General features: G+C 39.0%; 1 protein-coding gene across 3 annotated transcripts in view; it reads right to left on the reverse strand.

Annotated features, from left to right (window-relative positions):
- Ube3a (ubiquitin protein ligase E3A) overlaps positions 1–14915 on the reverse strand; it is an 85193-nt gene extending 70278 nt beyond the window's left edge. Inside the window, exons 1-2 of one of the 3 annotated variants that reach the window (XM_038313630.1) lie at positions 14497–14915; positions 711–774 (exon numbers count right to left, since the gene is read on the reverse strand). The gene's annotated coding sequence lies outside the window, so the exon portion shown is untranslated. Of the gene's footprint in view, positions 1–710; positions 775–13932; positions 13954–14496 lie in introns of those variants that run through there. The other 2 variants (XM_038313632.1, XM_038313633.1) reach the window with 2 other exon arrangements.
- Between the last annotated feature and the right edge of the window lie 5759 nt (positions 14916–20674).

Consider the following 20674-nt stretch of genomic DNA (forward strand, 5'->3'; position numbering starts at 1 on the left):
ATTACTATGTTTCCTAACAACATAGGCATCGTTGGGATAGCAATGGACAGAGGTAACGACATTCTTGAAATAAATGATGTGGCCCATGAGATAGTTCCTTTATGGTCTCATGATACTAATATTGTCTAAGTGGACTGAGGATATCTGAATGAATCTAACTTCTAACTTAAAAACACAAAATTGACAAAAGTTAAAATAAAATGGATTAATTCATTAAAGAACTAAGCCCACTCTGAAGATTAAGTCAAGTACTCTCTTCTTTTTTTATGAGATGGAGAGCTCATCTCAATACTGGTTCCAATGCCAATCTGAGATCCCTCTGTCTGTTTGATCACTTACTACCTGGAAAACCTTGGGCAAGTTAGATTACCTCTCTAAACTTCAGTTACATTACAGATAGAATTAAGACCATAGCATGCCTTGTATATAATATGCTTACAAGAGATTCTTTACACCCACAGCCTAACATCCAAATCTATTTCCTTGATCTTCTTATCCACATTACTTATGTTCTCATAGTACAGTAATCTCCTATAAATTCTTTCAGCACTCCACTTGTATCTCTCAAGTCTACCTGGTAGCATACTCAGTACCTAGCATGATCCTTTAAAAATGACAGACGTTCAAATTTATTGAACGCATTTGTCATTATGTTAGCCATGACAATAATTCATGCAATATGAATTTCAAAAAATAAAACAGAGACATACCATATTTCGCCAAACTTCTGAGGAGCTGGTGAATTCTAAAATCAGGCTCTTACAGATTTTTAACCTAAAATATAAAACACCTCACTCAATTCTTTTAACATAAACAACTGGATAGTCTTTCAGAAAAAATTAATGATATTCATTATAAAATAAAAGCAAATCTATCTTCAATAATACTTATAAAGATCCAAAATATATTGAAAGACAAATTTCCCTATTCCTGTTTCCAAGATCAGTATCAGGGTAGCTAAGCAGACTGTAATCTGTATATTTTCATCTGGGAAAGCATGTTTCTCATTTTCACATACAAAGATTAACGCTCCTCATTTCCTTAGCCTTTTCACAAATAAGCTGAAAACGTATGAAAACTGTTCACATAACTCAAATCCCTCCACACACCTATAGTAATTTTGCTTTCAGATAAACTCCATATGCAAAACATCTGCTGTACAAAAACATTGATGCTTATCTACTACCTTCTAAAGGTGCAACCATGGCTAAGTTCTTTGAACTCTCAGTCTCTCAAGAATTACGTTGTTGAATTAAAGAAAATGTATTCAAAGTATATAGATTCCTTCCTGACACATAACAGGGCCCCACTGGACTGTGGCATTACTTATGTAAACCCCTCCATGTCTATAACTCTTTACAAATAAAAACTACAAAAACATCCAACTTATTACAAAGCTTAAAGTAAGCTCTTCAGTAATTTTTAAATTCTTAGTTCAGAGTTCATTTATAACCTATCAGAGGTATTTTTCAGTTTTCAGGTATTCTTATTTGTTTCATCATAACGAAAAAACCAAATCCCAGTGACTAAGAAACCCTCCCAATACATAACAGGTTAAAGGAACAAAAATAAATATATCTGCATATTACTTATAGGTAGGAAGGAAGGTAGAGTAGGCAGATGGACGGATGGACGAACAGACAAATTGATTGATAGAGACAGAGTCTCACTACATAACTTTAGCTAGCCAGAAGTTTGCTATGTAGACTCGGCTGGCCTTAAATTCACAGACTGCCTGATTCTCTCTCCTCAATGCTGGGATTATAGATGTGTGCCACCATGCCCAGCCTTGCTTTAAGTACTTAAAAAAATATATAAAATATAAATAAACCATTAAGAGTTTTGAGAGCTGAGCTTCATGCTTTACCAAAAAAAAACAAAACAAAACAAAAAAAAACTTACTTGTGGAAATCTATTAAAATTTACCTTTAGGTGTGAATGGTGAAATACACCTGTATCTCAGCACTGGAGAGGTCAGATCAGAAATTCAAAGGCTGACTTGTCTGTGCAGTGAGTTCTAGACCAGCCTAAACTAAGAGAACCTGCCCCCCACCCAAAAAAAATTAAGGACGGAACATAAAAAAAAAAAAAAAAAAGAAAGCAATGAAGGAAGGTAGAAATGACGGACAGCAGAATGGACAGACAAACTTAGGCTTTCCTGCAGTGATTCTGATGCAGTACAATATAAACTTGTATTTTGAACACACTCCAAATGATGCATAGATTCCATTTTATGGTTTTTTTTCTCCAAACAGGGTTTCTCTATAGCTTTAGCACCATATATATTTTTAAGACCTTCATCTCTGGCATTATAACCTCCCCCAACTCCTAATTATCAAAGGTATAACAGCATTTGAATGTCAGCATCTAAAGTAAAAAATAATCTCAATTACAGCAAGAGCAAAACAAAAGAAAAAAAAGCAAAAACCATTCTACTCTATATATCTACATATCACCAATCTGACTGTCCTAAGGAGTGGACATCGTGCCATCTTCTTTCCTTATTTCTATTTAACCTAACCATTACAAGTCTTCAAATTCTTCATTCAAAACATGTCATTTGGATTTTGAGTATGTACTGGTAGCTGAAAATACATGATCTCTTAAACTGTGGGGGAGATGAGGACAAATTAAAAACCTCACAATAATCTATAATTATAATTCAAAGAGAAAAGCTATGGAGGAGATTCACAGACAATGATGCTGTTATAATAGAATCCTGACTTAACCTGTGGAAAAGTCTCCACAAGAGATAAGATTTATCACATACTAAGTAAATCCTGTGACATACTGTTAGGATTCACAGTTCAATGACTCAAATCAGAAAAACTCAAGTAATACTGTAAAATTTCTCCTTCCAAATCAAATATATTGCTTACGTACTGCTACCATTCTACCTCTGGAATGACCAACAATACAACACTATCCCTAAGCATTTTTGTGGTGGCTCTTAGTTGCTTTCAGAGCAAAGCTTACTCTCTCTATCACAACATTTAAGACCATGCAATGAAGCCCTGCTAGCACAGCCTCTTCTTCCAGACTAAACACTAAGAGAGTTTGTCAATCACTCATTTCTATACTTACAATCCTTAAAAGTGTTTACAGAAAGAAAGATCTCATAGAAAACAAACCTTGAGTGACTTTCTTTAGGTAACACATAAGTATAAAGCTAAGATTCACAAATAAATCTGAGTCTAAGGACCATCTATGTCCATTCCTTTATAAAACATTCAGGCCTAGAAATTTTAACTTTAAAAATATTTCTTAATAGTTTATCTTTAAAGAATCTATTGCTTCTCTTCCCCAGATGGTTATCAGATTGTTGGGACATAAAGCTTTGTTATTTTCACTAGCTTCTTTCTTACACACTGACAGAATTATCTTCCCCAAAGTTAGAACTTGATTATCTCTCGTATTTAAAAAAAAAAAAAAAAAATCCTATGCCTTCTTAATACCAATAACATAAATTTCAAATTTTTTTCTCATATTAACTGAGATCCTTGTCATAGCCACACCCAGTCATCCAAATATTGCCCATAAATGATGACATTCTGAGGTATCAACCTCCTTTGGTTATAGCACTCTATCATATATTAGAAGTCCCTATTTCTGATCTCAATAATTTTGCTTCTCAGGACATTTCTCTAGAAATGTTTCCCTTGCTCTGCCATTTATATTCTCTATTCATCACCATGGCCTATTGAAAACAAAACAAAAAACAACAACAAAAACTAGTATTTCTAAACCTTTAGAGCACCCGAAATAAACAATAATTTGAAAGACTGCAAGTAAAGACAATAACAGCAACAATAGAGAAATCAGAACCTTCACACACATTACTAGTAAAATTAATTTTTAAAAAAATACAGCCACTTCAAGAAGCATTTAAAAGTCCCTCTAATTTTTAAATAGTTAACCTATGACCTATCTGATTCACACCTTCATATATATTCACAAAAACACTAAAATTGGAAGCAACACAAATACCTATCAGCCAATGACTGAACAGACAAACATTTAAAAAAGAATGATTTACTATTATATGCCACAACATGAATGGACCTTAAAAATGCTATGTCAAAAAACAAAGATACCACACACAAAAGGATATGGTATCAGTCCCCAAAGGAAGCTGATAAACTGGCTTTACAGTACTGTGAAGAATAAAGGTCAAAGAAGAGCCAAGACAATTCCAAAATTAAGTAGGGAGCCTTGGAATCCCAATTTTCAAAACTGTTTATCAAGTTATTACAAAGAAAAATCACTGATGAAAAAAACTAAAGCAAATGAAATGAAAAGTAAAGCATGATATAAGAGACATTTTAAAAAATTGGAGAAAAATGTTAGAACCAGTAGCTTTTCATATTATTATTTTTTCAAAAAAAGAATCCTACCTCTGTTCAGATGGACCAAAAGAAATAATCAATACCAGAAACCCTCACTAATAACAGAAAATATGTCAGGCAATTTCCCTTTGTAAAATTGTAAGGAATCCTGACTTTTCAATTAGATACTGAGACTGAGATTATATAGCAAGAGATAATGCTACAGTGGATTTAACATTTTATTTTATTCTTATTTTGAAAGCATTCCTCGAATGCACTCGAAAGCACACAGGCTGGATAAGACAGTTCCCAAAGTCCTTGTCAACATGAACCATGCTCACGGTGTCTTTTCTTTTAAATTTCTTCTGTAAGTTATAAAACACATAGAAAATTACTTAGCATACAACAGGTACCAGAATTCAATCCCAAGTACCAAAAAAATTTGCTAAAGTGAAATGTGCAAGAAAAAAAATTATAAAACTCACACCATTTTACCAACCACACAGAGTTAAACCAAACACAAAATATGATGCCATTTGTTATTTTTATTTAAAATCAATTCTAAGTATGGAAAAAAGATGCTAGAACAAAAATGTTCATACACTGCTGATGAAGCATCTATTGGCAAATTCAATTTACATAAGAATTTGGCCTTATCTATTCAAGTTAAAGACATAGCCTATTTTCTAGCAACATCATTTCTTTAATTTCCCCTAATGAAAAACTTGTACAAAGTAATTATAAAGACACCTCTGTAGCATTATTCCTAAGAGCAATACAGGAAATAATACAAAATATTCATCTGCAGTGGGATACAATACTATTTAGATATTCATATTGAAATACCACAAAGCAGTAAAACGAACTATAACAGACCTGAATGCGTCTACATACGTATCAAAAACATAACAGAGTTAAAACACTTAAACTGATGACACATATACACAAAATATAGCTATAAAAACTTAAGTGTGACATATCACTTATGAGCAAGGATCATATATAAGCACAAAACAGGAAATGATCAAGAACTTCAAGATACCTGTTACATGAGTAAAAGAGAAAGTACTAGAACTTGGAGGAAGGAATTAAATTTCAAAAATACCAAAACTGGTATTATTTAGATTCCTGGGTGGTAGGTAAGTAGATTTTTGCTGTATTATTTACTGAATGCTCTAAGTATTTTAATAACAAGTTTTTAAAAGAAAATGAAATCAAGAATATACAATATCCAAGCTAAAAAGAAAGCATTAGGACCTTGCAGAATTAGGTGACCCATTCTTCCTGCTTTGTGAAAAATATCCTAATAAAATAAGGCTGCAGAGCTGGTAAGATGACTGTATGCAAAATGCCTGCCATATAAGCCTAACAGCTGGGTTAGATCTCTGCAACCACAGTTACAAAATGACAGAGAGCACTTACTCTACCAAATTATCCTCTGACATTCACACACATAACATAGTTCTCTCATGGCCAAACACACATCATACATAACATAATGGTATTAATAGCAATAATAACAGAAACTTGCCCTAGGTTTAATGCCCGGAACCAATAAATAAATTAATAAGTACATAAGCACATGAATGCTATTATTACAACATGGTAATTTTAAGCACAGAGTAAGTGTCTAAATAATAGAACTACTACATCTTGACCACTAAAAAATGACATCTCAATTTCTCAAAATTTGGTATGACCTAGAAATATAGAAAACACATATACTATTTATTATCACACATACATGTTTCCCAAGCCTGTAGCAAACATCCTAAACCAGACTTGCACAAACTAGACAGCAGTTCATCCGCTGCAGTATTTACAAACGCCTACATCTGCAAATAAAAAGTAAGAGGCTGATGGGGAGGCCAAGGAAGAGGCAGATCAGAGGGTGGAGAGAGGAAAAGGAGATGAAGGGGGAAAGATGGAGAAAGGAAGAAGAAAAACAGTGAAAGCAAAATGAGTACACAGAAAACATTTACTGTTCTCACAGACTCTTCAATATAGGAGTAGATTTAATTTCAACTGGCAAACTGCCTATATATTCCACTGTAAAAATACATGTTTTTAAGTTCACCTCTTCCCTATGTTTCATTTAGCTCAAAAAATGGAGTAACAAACACTTTCTGAATAGAGTAGGAAGACGATACATACAGTTAAATCAGACCAAAAAAGTTCATTCTGAAGTAACACGAAACATAATATACCAGGCAGTAATTATACACAATCTGAAGAACAGATACTGAATTCTCTGGGTATAAAAGACTAAAATTATCTCAGTTCTTCTCTTATGCTTATGTGTTCTTATTTCAAAATTATAATCCAATCTATGTGGAAAAAAGTACATTCTTCCTTTAAGTTCCTAAAGTGTAACTTCCTACTTCCATCTCTAATGTAAAAACCTATATATGTTACAAAATCAGTGAGAAACAGTAACAGTGAACGAGAATGGAACAGCATTTACAAGTGGAGAAACAGCAATTATTAGAAACTCAGGATTTGTATTTTCTTAGTGAACTTTCCATCAGCAACACAGGATACATTGTCAGCTCACTTCAAAAGCAAGGAAAGAAAAACAATATATCTAGTTAGTTTTTATCTGAAATAAGATTTAACAATTCATACACATAATATACATTAGATACTTCAAAAGCATAATTTTAAAGTCATAAAAACAAAAATATTTAGCAAAGGCAAATATTAACTATCCCTATTTTTGGCATGTTGTATGGTTAGTAAATATGGTACATAACCACACCGAGGGACACAATAAATAGAAATCTTAAGGAAAGAAAATACTAATAAGCTGGGGATAAAATACTTCCCTTTATGACAGACTATGCAGAAAGCATTATGCATTTCCAAAGAATAGCATTATGCTTCCCATTAGGTCTTAGGTGGAGTGTTGAAACTATAATGAGAAGAAATTCTTGCAGCGTTACTAAAGGTATCAACTAAAAAATACAAAGAATGAGTTTCAGGAAGGACAATAGAGTGCAAGGAAACAACAAAATATAAAGTTTGTTTGTCCATACTGAATGATACATATATGGCTGATTTGTTATATTATCCTCTATATTGTCCACATCTATATTTAATTAGAGGCATCAGAATTTATTTTATATCACAGACAATAAAACTAAACGAGTTACGGCGATGCCTGCATTTCACAAAGACAATTCAAGGACCACTTTCTCACATTTGAGAGGAAGTCCATTAGAAGTATGAAGTGGACAAGCCATCTCTTTTATACAGACAGAAGTTGTTACATGACAAGACCGTCCATAAAAGTACAACACTGACAGCAAGTTCATTCAGGCTATAGCTATGTAATTTGTGTGTAAAACTCCTTAAATGCCCAAAAGAACATTTGAATTGAACACGTATGCACCTGGGCACAGGTAAGAAACAGTGGTTCATAGCCATAGACCCAGCAGTGGAGCAGGGAGATTAGAAAGGTAAGTAGCTCAGGTCATCTTCAACTACAAGGAATCTGAGATCAGCCTGGGCTACTTAAGACACTGTCTTTAACAGATCTAACGGGAGACCACCAAGTCCAGTCGGAATGGGACTGATGGAACAGGGGACCAAACCGGACTCTCTGAATGTGGCTGACGGTGGAGGAGGACTGAGAAACCAAGGACAATGGCAATGAACATGAACTCTACAGCATGGACGGGCTCACTGTGAGCCTTGTCAGTTTGGTTGCTCACCTTCCTGGACTTAGGGGGAGCTGGGAGGACCTTGGACTAAACATAGTGAAGGGAACCCTGATGGCTCTTTGTCTTTGGAGAGGGGTGGAGTGGGGGTATGGGGAGAAGGGAAGGGAGGGAAGGGGGAGGAGAAGGGGAGGAGATGGAAATCTTGAATAAAAAAATGAGAAAAAAAAAGAAAAATATTAAAAAAAAAGACACTGTCTTTAAAAAAAAAATCAACAAGAAATAAAGTGTTCCAGAATTCAGGAGGTATAAGCATATGAGCAAAAATTCAAGTACAGCCTGGGTTACAGTCAGGTACAGTCTAGTTTTGGCTATGTAGCTTGATTCTTTTCAAACAACCACTACTGCTACTACCACCAACCCACATAAAACATAACCAATTACAAAAGATCTACAAGTCTTCATAATACAAAGAAGTTAAAATATTTTTTCAACCTGAGGATGTAGCTCACAGGTAGATATCCTGCCTGGCACGTTGCAGGGCCCAGCCCTCCATCCCTAGCAATGCAAAAACATATTCAAAGTATTTTGTTTTTGAATGCTTGATTTCTATCAACTTAATGAGAACTGTGTTACACTGCTCACTCAACTGATGCTGGCAGGTACAGAAGACCAACTTCTAAAATGCACTGAGATGCAAGGGTAACAGCACCAGATTTTGCACAGGAGAGAAAACAGATGGGTAAGGAAGACTCTATCCTGCTCATGGAACAAATCTTCCAGATCTATACATTATTTTTGTGATTTTACCTCAAGTAAAGATGCCAACTTCAGTAAGACTTAGATAGGATTCCCTTCCACAAACCAGATGAAGTTTCTTAATGGTCGCTCTTACTCATATCTGCCACAACTGATCTTCAAGAATAAGCCTATCTAGTATGTTACTATCACTAATAAAACTTGGTTATAAAACTGATTCTTCAAAAACTACTTCTTTAAAAGGTTAGCATGTAGAATGTTAACAGAAAATCATGTTCCATGACCCTTTCTACTACAAATTTTCTGGGCAAGTTACTTTATACAAAACCAATCAACTTTCAGGAAGTACTGCATATGAGCAACATAAGCCTCTGTAACTAGAAAGCAGTAAGGCTTTCATGTGGCATATTAAAAGGGCCTTAGAAAGATAAAAGGCCTGCTCATTTTTAGCTCATTCTGGATAAAAAGGCAGAGCGAGGAGAGCAAAAGACCTTCTGGCAGCAGAAATAGTGCATTCTTTCCTTTATTTCAATAGTAGCAGGTTGTGTTTATCTCCTCAATCACTGAAACTCGGAAGCATTTGTTATTCTTACGTGGCTTTGGGAATAAGACCTAGAGATACTAGAGATACATAACATATACTTGAACCTCTATCAAAAGCAGTGCAAAAAAAAAACCTAACTTTATTTCATTTGTAGATAGTACTAATACTAATAATAACACTAATATTTCCAAATTACTATAAAGTTAGTTTACTTGTTACAGACAACTGAAATCAGGGAACTGTAACTAGTATTTTGAAATTAAATGAAAACATGAAAAGAAATTTGATGCGTATTTATCAATAAGTCACTTTGTTAAGAAGGAATAAAGCAACTTCAACCTCATGTTTGGAAAAAATAACAATATTTCTATGTAATATAATTTTATTTCACATCTTTATTAGAAAGAATAAAAGCCCTGGCTGTGGTATCTTCTAAAGCTTATCTTTTATCAACAGTATAGAAAATACATACCTCCATAAAAGTGGGTGGGCAATTACAAAGTAATTGTAACTATTCTTTTGACCACATAGGACAGAACACCTGCCAATAATGTACAATCCTGACCTGGAAGCCAGAGACTCCAAACTGATTCTGGCCCTAGATGAATTTAAGAAAACCATTTTAAACCTTAGCTCTTTGATTTCCTCGTGTTAAAAACAAAAATGAAGAGAGTAGCTGCTCTCAGGTGGAGGACTATTCAGGTCTGTAACATTTGTGACTCCTATGTCAGGAACTAAATGGAAAGCACTCTCCAAAAATCCAGCACTAACAGGTCAATCTATTTATTTTATATACACCATACATTTATGTATGCTAGAAATCAACTACTGAATGATAAGCTGGATCCACACAGGTGTTTGGATTGTATCCCCACACACCCCCCCAAAAAAAAGTACAAATAGTAAGACTTTACAATTACAGCTGAGGGGGGGAAGGGAGGCTAAGACTACAGAACTGCCCTAAGGCTGAAAGGACAGAGAGAAGTAAGCCCCATAACATGACAAGATACTAAATTTTTAAAAATGGCATTATGTACAATAAATGACTAAACGATCAGTTTCCAACTGTTAGACATGTTCTTGTTTTCTTAACCCGTACAACCCAGGCCAGTTCATAGTATTCAAAGGATATTCAGAAATGTTAGCTGACCATTTGTAAATATACTGATAACTACTACTTCAAACATATTCCACAATATGATCTTGATGTTTACATCCCCCTAAAACTTCTCTAGAAGCCTAAAAGCTGAGGTGACAAAATAATAAGGTGATGCTTCTAGGAGGATCTGCCTTAATGAATGAGAACAGTGTCCTTAGCACTGGGAAGGAAGGGGGAAGAGGTCCTCTGAGTTGGAGGGCAGGTTAGCTTCTATAGCTAGTTTCAAAGGTTAGTGAGACCCTGTCACAAAAAAAAAGTGAAGGGTAGGAGGGGAGGGAAGGGGAGATCAAAGAGAAGGCTCAGCAGTTAGGAGGACCTGCTGTTCTTCCAGAGTTCAATTTCCAGAGTCCTCATAGCAACTGTCAGTAATCCCAATCACGGCAGACCCAACACCCTCTTCTGCCCTCCACACGCACCACACAAATATGGTGTAGTCATAAATGCAGGCAAAACTCTCATAAAATCTCAAAGAAAAAACAAAAGAAACAGAGAGAAACACAGAGACACAATCCAACCCAAACATGATGGTATAAGTCTGCAATCTACATACGGTGGAAGCTGAGACAGGGTTCCCAGCTCAAGGTCTTCCTGGGCTAGAGTGAGTCTAAGGCCAGCCTAGCAGACAGACCTAAAGAGACCTATGTACAAGGAAGCGGTAAAGTAGTTGGCTCACATGTGAGAGGCCCTAAATTCAACCCCTAGACCAGCTCAACAAATCCAACTAACACTACTCAAGTCTTCAATGAAAATCAGTTTTGATCTTAGTCTTTCTCAGTGTCCATAACTACAAGATACATTTCTATTTATGGTGTGTGTGGGGGTATCTTTTTCTTTATGTAAACTACCCAGTGTTTGACAATATAGCAGGCTGAACAGGCTTAAGGATCTGGAAAGATACTCTCTGATTAAACAATAGAAATCCTTGCACTGAGCTCACAATGAAAAAGAAAACAAGTAGAATAATGGACTACTGTATACAATGTACTTAAAGATCATTCAGAAAAAAATGGATATGAAGTCTTCTAAGGGAAAGTTGAAAGCCTAACTAGTAGGCCCTGTACAGTCTTTAATCCTGACATGTGGGACACCTTCACCATCCTGTTTATAGAAAAAATGATGGCTCAGCAAAAAGGAAATCAAGCTCTAATTACAATACTATTTGGAGGCTGGGTGATGGTGGCACAGAGCTTTTATCCCAGAGGCAGAGGCAAGGGAGCTCTGTGAGTTCAAAACCAGTCTGGTCAACAGACCTATTTCCAGGACAACCAGGGCTACACAAAGAAATCCTGTCTTAAAAGAAAGAAAAAACAACAACAAAGTTTTTTCCATTACATATTTTATTACATCTCTAATCATTTTTTTTGAGAGATGCTCTCACCTCTAGCCCAGGCTAGCCTCGACCTTGCCACAATCCTGCCTCAGCCTCTCGATTGTTGGGTTTACAGACATCAGACACCATGCCTGGCTTAACATTGTCTTTATATTTATTAGTGAGGAAGAAAACTGTCAAAACCATCCAAAGCTCTATTATCCTAAATGCTGATGAAGAGAATATCAAAGACTCTTTAAAGACTATTTTTATATGACCCTCTGTCTTAGACTTTTTACACTTCAAAGTACTTAAAACATTGAGACCAGCCTGGTTTACAAGAGCTAGCTAATTCCAGGACAGGCTCCAGAGCTACAGAGAAACCCTGTCTTGGAGGGAAAAAAAAAAAAAAAAAAAAAAAATCACTTCTGAAAACTCATCCCTGTTTTCTAACATCAGAACACTGATGTTTTTAATAGCTGCTTACACACTTAATATAACTATGTACCCATTTACCAGTGATGCTCATTAACAACAAATATAAACCTAAATAGAATAAATGATAAAAAAAATGCCAGTAAATATTTAAGTTTTTTTAAAGGACATTTACAAAAATCATTTTCTGCTCTTGAGCAGAAAAAATTAGCTATGGCCAATTTAGAGGACACTATTCATAAAAATTGAGAGAAACAATTATTACAGCAATTATTTGACAGAAGATAGAGATTGACACGCGTTTAAAAAGCACAGTTGTCTTTAATGTTACATGTCAGACACACTATAGAAAGCCAATGAATGCTGTGAAAAGGACTAAGCAGGTGGGATGAGTATTAGTCTCGGGCAGAAATTACATGTAAAGCCATGAAACAGAACGGGAGCCAGTCCTGTTGAGTACATCTTTTAATCCCGGCACCCTGGAGACATAGTCAGAAGGAGAGTTCCAGGTCATCCAGAGCTACACCATAAAACTTTTCCAAAAAAAAGTAATAATAAAAATTTTTAAAAAGGTGTGGGGGGAGTGATTTCAGGGATAAAAACAAAAGTCGCCTACTAAATCTGCATGCAAAAGGGACTCTCTAGTCCCATAAATTAAAACTCCTCTGGTGTGGGGGCAACGTCCAAAGGAGTATACTACTCCACACACCAATGCAAGTTAAATATTGACACGTCTTCATAGCTCACATTCTGATTTTGAAACCAAAGCTACAAATCATCTCTTTTTATTATGTACGGTATCTTTTTCTTATTAAAGAAATATAGATGACATATTATTTGTTGAAGCTCTCATTTTTGTTACAGACTTTGATGAATGGGTTTTTTTTTCTGTAATGCTAAGTATTTAAGGGTTTACAGTCATCCTTACTTCAAGTTTACCAGCAATATAGATGCGGTTATTCATTTCCTTGGAAATGCATTAAGCAGATTTGATTTAAATGGAGACTCTAGTACCAAAGCAATTTCTATCATACAAAGCAAAAAATTTCTTTTTTCATACCAAAACAGTTTTTTTTTTCTTATTCTCTCTCCTAAATTCTAAATGTACTTGATTTGCCACAGGTATCTTAAGAGCAGTCACTAATCTGAGGTGGGAGGAAAACACTTCTCCCGTCACTCTACCCATTTATTCAACAAAATTTACTCGGTAGCTACACGTCTTTGTAAGAGCTGTATTTCTTAAAACTTTAGGACATCTTCATTTCAAACGCACTTTCCTCTCCAAAATATCCTGACATAATCTGCTGCTTCTCCCAAAAGCATGGGTTATACCCACAGTCCTTCGGCATTGAAGATCATTGTGGATCATACATCGCATTTACTATTTAGTTTACAATTGCAGCAGCACACTAGCTAGTTAATACAATCCCAAAGAAATTTGTACTGTTCTACTTTGACATGCTCCTAAGTCATTTTAAAAAAAAAGACATAAAATTGCCTTTCGAGGATTATTCTAAGTCTGAAAAGTATTAAAATTATATTTTCTATTCTTAGGGCTCAAGCGTTTGGCACATTCGATTCTGACTCTTCCAACAAAAAGCCTCCGCATCGAAACGGGGGGGAAAACGTCCCTTTCATTTTTCTCAACTGAAAAGGGGGAGGGGGGAGGAGGAGGAGGCCAACTGCTTACAGGTTTGCATTTCCATCTAACACAGCAGTTTCTGAGGAATCCAGTAACTCACGTTCAACTACTGGATCCTCTCGGAGGAGGCGGCGGCGGCGGCGGCGGCGGCAGCACACGGAGAAGCCGAGAGCGCGATCCTCGATGTCTGGATGTGCTGCTTCCTCCGTCTGCCCTTCCCAACCCACTCCAAATCCCCCAGCCCACTGAGCAAGCTACACGTCTAAAGATGTCTTCCCACCCCGAGCGCCCCTTTGGAGGAAAGGGCCTGCCCCTCCGCTGCCCGAAGCCGCCGCTCGGCTCTCCGAGGAGGCTTCGAGCTCCAGGCCCCTGCACGTCCGCCCCACCCCGGGGCCCACTCGGGTACCCGCGGGCGACAAAACCCTCCCTGCTGCGCTCAGCCAGCACTGACAGTTAAGGCTGCAGCAGCCACAGCCACCAGGGCCTACTCCTGGCACCGGCCCCTCCAGACCACGCGCCCCCGGCCCTCGCTCCCCGCGGCGGGTGAGGGCCCGGGCGCCGACCCTGCCCGTCCGCCCTCCCGCGCGGCCCCGAGGGGTACCGGGGCACCGGCGGGAGGGAAGCGCGCCGGGCAGGGGCAGGCCGCGGCCGCGGCAGCACTGACCTGTCCTCGCCCCCGCGCCTGAGCTGCGACCGCCTCGCTGGTCCCGGTCGCTCTCGTCCGCCGCCGCCGCCCGCCACCGCCTCGTTCCCTTTCGCTGGCGCCACCGCCGGGGCTCATGCGGGACCCGCGCTTCTCCTCAGGAAACCGGAGCTCTGGGCAACGTCGGAGTCGTCGTCGTCGCCGCTACCGCCGCCGCTCGGCTGCTGCCGCGGTCTGGCCACGGCGGGGTGCGAGCGAGGCGAGCAACGCCGAGGAGAAGCGGAAGGAGGCGCCACCGTCCGCGCCAGGTAGACAAGAGGCGAGGCGTGGAGGCGGCCAAGTGCGCGAATGAGCGAGCGAGCGGGCGGGCGGGAGGGCGCAGGAGGGGCTGGCGGAGACGAAAGGCCCTGCCGTCGCGGAGAGAGAGTCACCCGGAGAGGAGCGCCACCATCTTGAGGGGAGGTGTGGGGGGCAGAGAGACGCGGATCTCGCGAAAGGCGGCACGGGACGGGAGGACCGGGTGGGCGGGACGAGTATCCCGGCAGGCAGCGCGCGCCGCCCCGCGGGGCGAGGGCTCCGAGAGGAGAGGACAGGCGGGCGAGCGGGCGCGCGTGCGTGGGAGGCAGGGAGCGCTCGGCCCCGCCCCGGCCGCCGCTCGCTCTCCTGCGCCTGGCCCGGCGGCGCGGGGACCGGAGAAGTCATGCCAGGCGCTGTCGCCATCTTGAGAGGCTTGGTGCTCGGAGGCACTGCTTCCTTCGACCCAGCCGGTGCGCTTCGGGGTGGGCGGGAGAGCGGACCGAAAGTCGGCGCCGCGGTGCACCCAGCCCCGAGGCCCCGGGACTAGCGGCGGTGTACAGTGGCTAGGGTGTACGTGGCATTCTGCAAGGTCATCCGCTCGGGCTTCTGCCCGCACACGACACTTCCCGGGTTGACCAGACTAGCAGGGGGGAAAAAGCCCGGGTCCCGCAGGGTTCTTCTCTTGCAGGAGGGGGTCCACCGAGAGAAGGGACAGCCCGCCGAATCCCACGTGGGTAGAGGCAGATTTTGATGTCTTTAGCAGCTGAACCCCGTGAAAGCCCCGTGTCTTGATGGTACCCGAGTGACCTTTTTACTGAACGGGGTTTGTTGTTGTGAATGGCTTGGACACTTGCCGCTGAATTACAGAGGCTGGCTGACAAGTCGCTTTCTGGCTTGTAACATTGTGGATAAGCCTTAATCATCGAGTACTCGAAATGTAACAATCATACGTAGCAATGTATTTTTTCCTTACTTAGACATTACACAATTGTGTTTGTGTGTATACATATATATGTATGTATGCCCCATCTCCCCACTGTAAAAAACTATTTATTAAAACTAAAATAATAGAAATTCAGCAAGGGGGGAAGAATGTAACTATTCCGGAATAAATGACAATAAATACATTGTTGTAATGTCAGGTTTTAAGATACTTTTAAAGTATCTACTCATTTTTTTATCTCTCCCTCCCATTACAGAGCTTCATTTGGAAACTACCGTGGTATTTTATGGAAAGAACCAGTAGCACAAGTAAACTTTTAAGGACTTATCTTTGCAAATTATTAAACTATACAGTGAAAAATCAGGGTCATTATGCCATAAAGCACATTACTATTGCAAGATGGAAAGGTATTTTCAGGTGTTCTCGAGTAAGTAGAAGTTGTCTGGTCTGGTGGTGGTGGTGGTGCACGCCTTTAATCCCAACACTGAGGAGACAGAGGCAGATGGATCTTTATGAGTTAGAGGCCAGCCTGGTATACAGAGGGAGTTCTAGGACAGCCAGGACTGTTACACTCACTGTGAAACCCTGGGGGGGGGGGGGGGGGGGGGGACTAATCTGCTGTCTGAATAGTGTGAATTATCAATATGTGGCCAAAACCTCAGAGTTGTAGAAAATTTAACTTAGGAAATAGATGCCAAAATGGCAAGCCAGTTCGTATGGAGGATCATGGAGAATCCCAATTTCTCCTAGGAATCTGAAGAAATTCTCTTTTTAGCTAATGTTAAATATGTATTCATATATGTGCCACTGGTATTTGTACTCATGTATTTTGGATTACTGTTCTTAAAATTTAGAAACATCTATTTCTGCTAAATATGACAGTGCTTTCCCACAATCCCAGCTCTGAGGAGGCTGAGGCAGGAACGTCTGGAGTTCATAGCTGGCCTCACAATAAAGAGAGACTATCTCAAAGAGAGCTGGAGAAAGCCATATTTATGGTAAAAATTATCACTGTGAGCAATTTCTGACAACATGCTCCCATACTTTTCATAAGTATTTTTTCCAAAGTAGACATATTGTTTTCAGATACTTTTTCTAGGAAAAGCAACTTAATATCTAGGTGTGCAGTAAATACTTTAAACTACTTTGTCTAAATGAAACTCAATAGTTTTTAATATCTTCTCATTTAAAATATAAAAGAACCATGTAATTGTATAAGCAAATTAATTCATGCTTTGAACAAACTTAGTGTCTACTATTTACCCAGAAGGACCCAAACCAGGCCTTGTGGAACAATAAAAAATAATCCCTGTACATATCTTCAGTAAATTAGTTCAAGAGGAAATCAGGCCAGTAAAAGAGTTAACAGTTTTAGTGCAACCCACCGATTCTGTGGTTATGAGGGTGTCCACTAGTATTTATCTGCTATTCTTTCTGAGCTTCTGAGCTAGAGTAAAATCAACAAGAAAGGGCATAAATCCCTAATACCCAGAAAAATGTTAGCCCATATTTTGGTGTTGACTGTCCCGATCACACACTATCCATTCATTTATTTATTTGGTTCTTTGAGACAGGGTTTCCCTGTTTAGCCCTGGCTGTCCTGGAACTCACTCTGTAGACCAGCCTGGCCTCAAACTGGAACTCACAGAGATCCACCTGCCTCTGCCTCCCAAGTGCTGAGATTAAAGGCGTGACCACCACCACCTGGCACACATGGTTTTTTTAATGATCACGTTTCCTACTTATAACATCAGTGGTTTACCATGGGTCTCAAATTGAGCCTAAACTCTGAGAACAAGACCTGCTTGATAGTCTCTGCCCTCCTTCCATACCTATCTTCCTATACCCCATGTAAAACCATTGCTTAAACAGTACTTACATAGTTGCCAGTCATTTAGAGCCCCTTTGAAAGTAATTCCTTCTTCCTTTGCCACAAGTCCACGCATCTTTCTGAGCAGCCATTCTGATCTTCCCAGGGCTTCTTGCTTTTTGCCTGTGCACTGTGTCTTTTCATCCTGCCGTTTGTCATGCAATTGCTGATCTGTAACTGTGACTTTCAGCCTCCATGCGCCTTGAGAAAGAAGAGTGTTCATGGTGTAGCCTCTTCCCTTGTGGTACCACCTCCTACCTAAAGGGCTAAAACAGCGAAACTCCTCAGAAAAGGAAGATTGAATCAGCCCTTGTGGATGTAAAAATGGTAAAAGAAGAAAGTTAAGAACTAAGACCAGTGTGTCTGACAAAATTCCTGATTACCAAAATAATGTGATAAAGTAATTGTTTGGGGACATTAATCTATTCAAATTAGGTAAAAGTACACAAAGTACAGAGGTGGCCTACCTATACAATATAGCAGGGACAAGAAATCAGGTAGTTTACTATTAGAAATCTGATTTCAAAAATTAAACAAGTGCCAGGCAGTTTTTTTGCACACCTTTAATTCCAGCACTCAGGAGGCAGAGCAGATCCCTGTTGAGTTTCAGTCCAGCCTGATCTACAAGAGCTAGTTCCAGGACAGACTCCAAGGCTACAGAGAAACTGTGTCTCGAAAAACCAGATAGATAGATAGATAGATAGATAGATAGATAGATAGATAGATAGATAGATAGCAATAATGGATAAAGACTTTAGAGTCTTAGTATGTGATATATCAAATTGAGGTATCAACTATGATGATTTATGAAGTCCTCTAAAGTTTATGACTCATTCAGCAGTAGGTTCACTAATTATGCAAATAGTCCAGAAGGCATAAGAAGTTTTGAAGGTCACAATAAGGCAGCTCATTGAGGTAAAAGCACTTTCTACCACCCTGGAGACCTGAGTTCAATCCCTGGAACCCACATGGTAGAAGGAGAGAACCAAGTTCCACAAGCGATATTGTTGCACAGATATGCCGTGCTCTGAATGTTCCTGTGTATACACACATAAATACAAATAAATAGAAATACAAATTCCTTGAGAAGCTGGGTGTGGTGAGGCATGTCTTTTATTCCAGCACTCGATAGACAAAGGCAGAAACCAGCCTGATTTACATGGTGAGTTCCAGTACAGCCAGGCTTACACGAAGAAACCTTGCCACACAAAGATAGGTAGGTAGGTAGGTAGGTAGGTAGGTAAGTAGGTAGGTAGATAGATAGATAGATAGATAGACAGACAGATAGATAGCAAAAAAAGAGAAATATTACTTAAGCAAATTCTATCAAACCATGTTATGACCTTGGTTATTTCAACGCTTGTATTAAGCAGGCTGGGGAGTAGGCGTGAAAGAGAAGTAGCAGACTAAATGCCACCTGCTGCTGCAGCCACCACCACTGCTGTGTGGATCATCTGAGTTCTGAGTGAAATGTTTCCATTCAAATCAACCTTAGAAGTTTCCTTCCCAGTACATCATTTTGAGTTCTTTGAAGTCGTTCACACTGCATCTATATGTTTCATACTACTTTAAATACGTTTACAAATTCTGAGGTTCTAGCAATATTTTTTAAATCTGAATAAGCATATTGATTAAATAAAACCTCAATATAAAAAATAGTGTGTTGTTTTACCTTTTCACTAAATCACACTCAGGGGCTTAGTCTTTGTGATAAAGGGCCTGCCTTACCTTGGCTTGTTTCTTGCCAGCTTTTCTTAAATTTTCCTGACTACCTTTTGCCTCTGGGCTTTTATCTTTGTCTATTTCCATATACCTTTCTTTACTTCTTTCTCCGTGGCTTGCTGTGTAGCTGGATAGCTGGCCCCTGATGTCCTCCTCTCCTTGTTCTCTTGTTCTTCTTCTCAGTTCTCATTCTTTTTATTCTCTCTATTTACCAGCCCCGCCTAGCCTTGCTCCTGCCTTTCTATTGACCGTTCAGCTCTTTATTAGACCATCCAGTGTTTTAGACAGGCAAAGAATCACAGTTTCACAAAGTTAAGCAAATACAGTATAAACAAAAGCAACATACATTAAAATAATATTCCCCAACACACTTAACTATGTTTCTTCAAGATCTCCCAAGGAAACATCTAGTCAATGATCATGAATATTATTTGTAATTTGAAGGTAATATTTAAATTTTAGGCCTCACTTGACATTGACATGATGGAGGACTCTCATTGGTTAATAAAGAAACTGCCTTGGCTTTTTGATAGGGCAGGATTTAGATAGGTGGAGTAGACAGAACAGAATGCTGGGAAAGGAGGGAAGTTAGTCAGATGCAGTGAAGCTCCGACCCAAGTTGGACGTAGGCTAGAATCTTCCCGGTAAGCCACCCCTCGTGGTGCTACACAGATTACTAAATATGGGTTAATCAAGATGTGAGAGTTTGCCAGTAAGAGGCTAGACCTAATGGGCCAAGCAGTGTTTAAAAGAATACAATTTGTGTGTTGTTATTTCAGGGCATAAGCTAGCCAGGCGGCCGGGAACCAGGCAGGAATGCAGCCCGCAGCTCTTCACTACATTGACATATGCAGAATACAAAATTCTATTGCTGAAATGATATTTTATTATTTAAACTTGTGGCTTCAGAACTCTATTCTAAAAGCTTCTTTTTGTTTTGTATTATTAACAAAATATCATATTTTATTATATTAACTTAGCCAGTTAGTATACAAAGACAAGGTGTTTTAACAATAGTAATAATACACATACCATTCATAGCAATATATTTCCTGTTGCTTCTCTTTTTAGGATCCTGATACCATAGTCTGTATTGTATCTATATAAATTTGACTAGTTATTGGTAAGTTTCTTTAGTGGGTTTCCACAGCTTAAATCTATGTGCTCAGTAAGTGTCAGTTGCTTAAATTAATCTGATTAACTTTTACAACAGACTTGGATATTATACCTTTTGTACATTAGAAAATTGAATTTATAGTAGGTGAGCAACTGACCCATGTTTCACAACTAAAAGCTAGTAGAATTACTAGTTAAACCAAGGGATGTGTATATATGTGTATGCACATGTGCATGTGTTTTTATTGTGA

This window comes from Arvicola amphibius, chromosome 12 (genome assembly GCF_903992535.2).
Source record: "Arvicola amphibius chromosome 12, mArvAmp1.2, whole genome shotgun sequence".
NCBI classification, from domain to species: Eukaryota; Metazoa; Chordata; class Mammalia; order Rodentia; family Cricetidae; genus Arvicola; species Arvicola amphibius.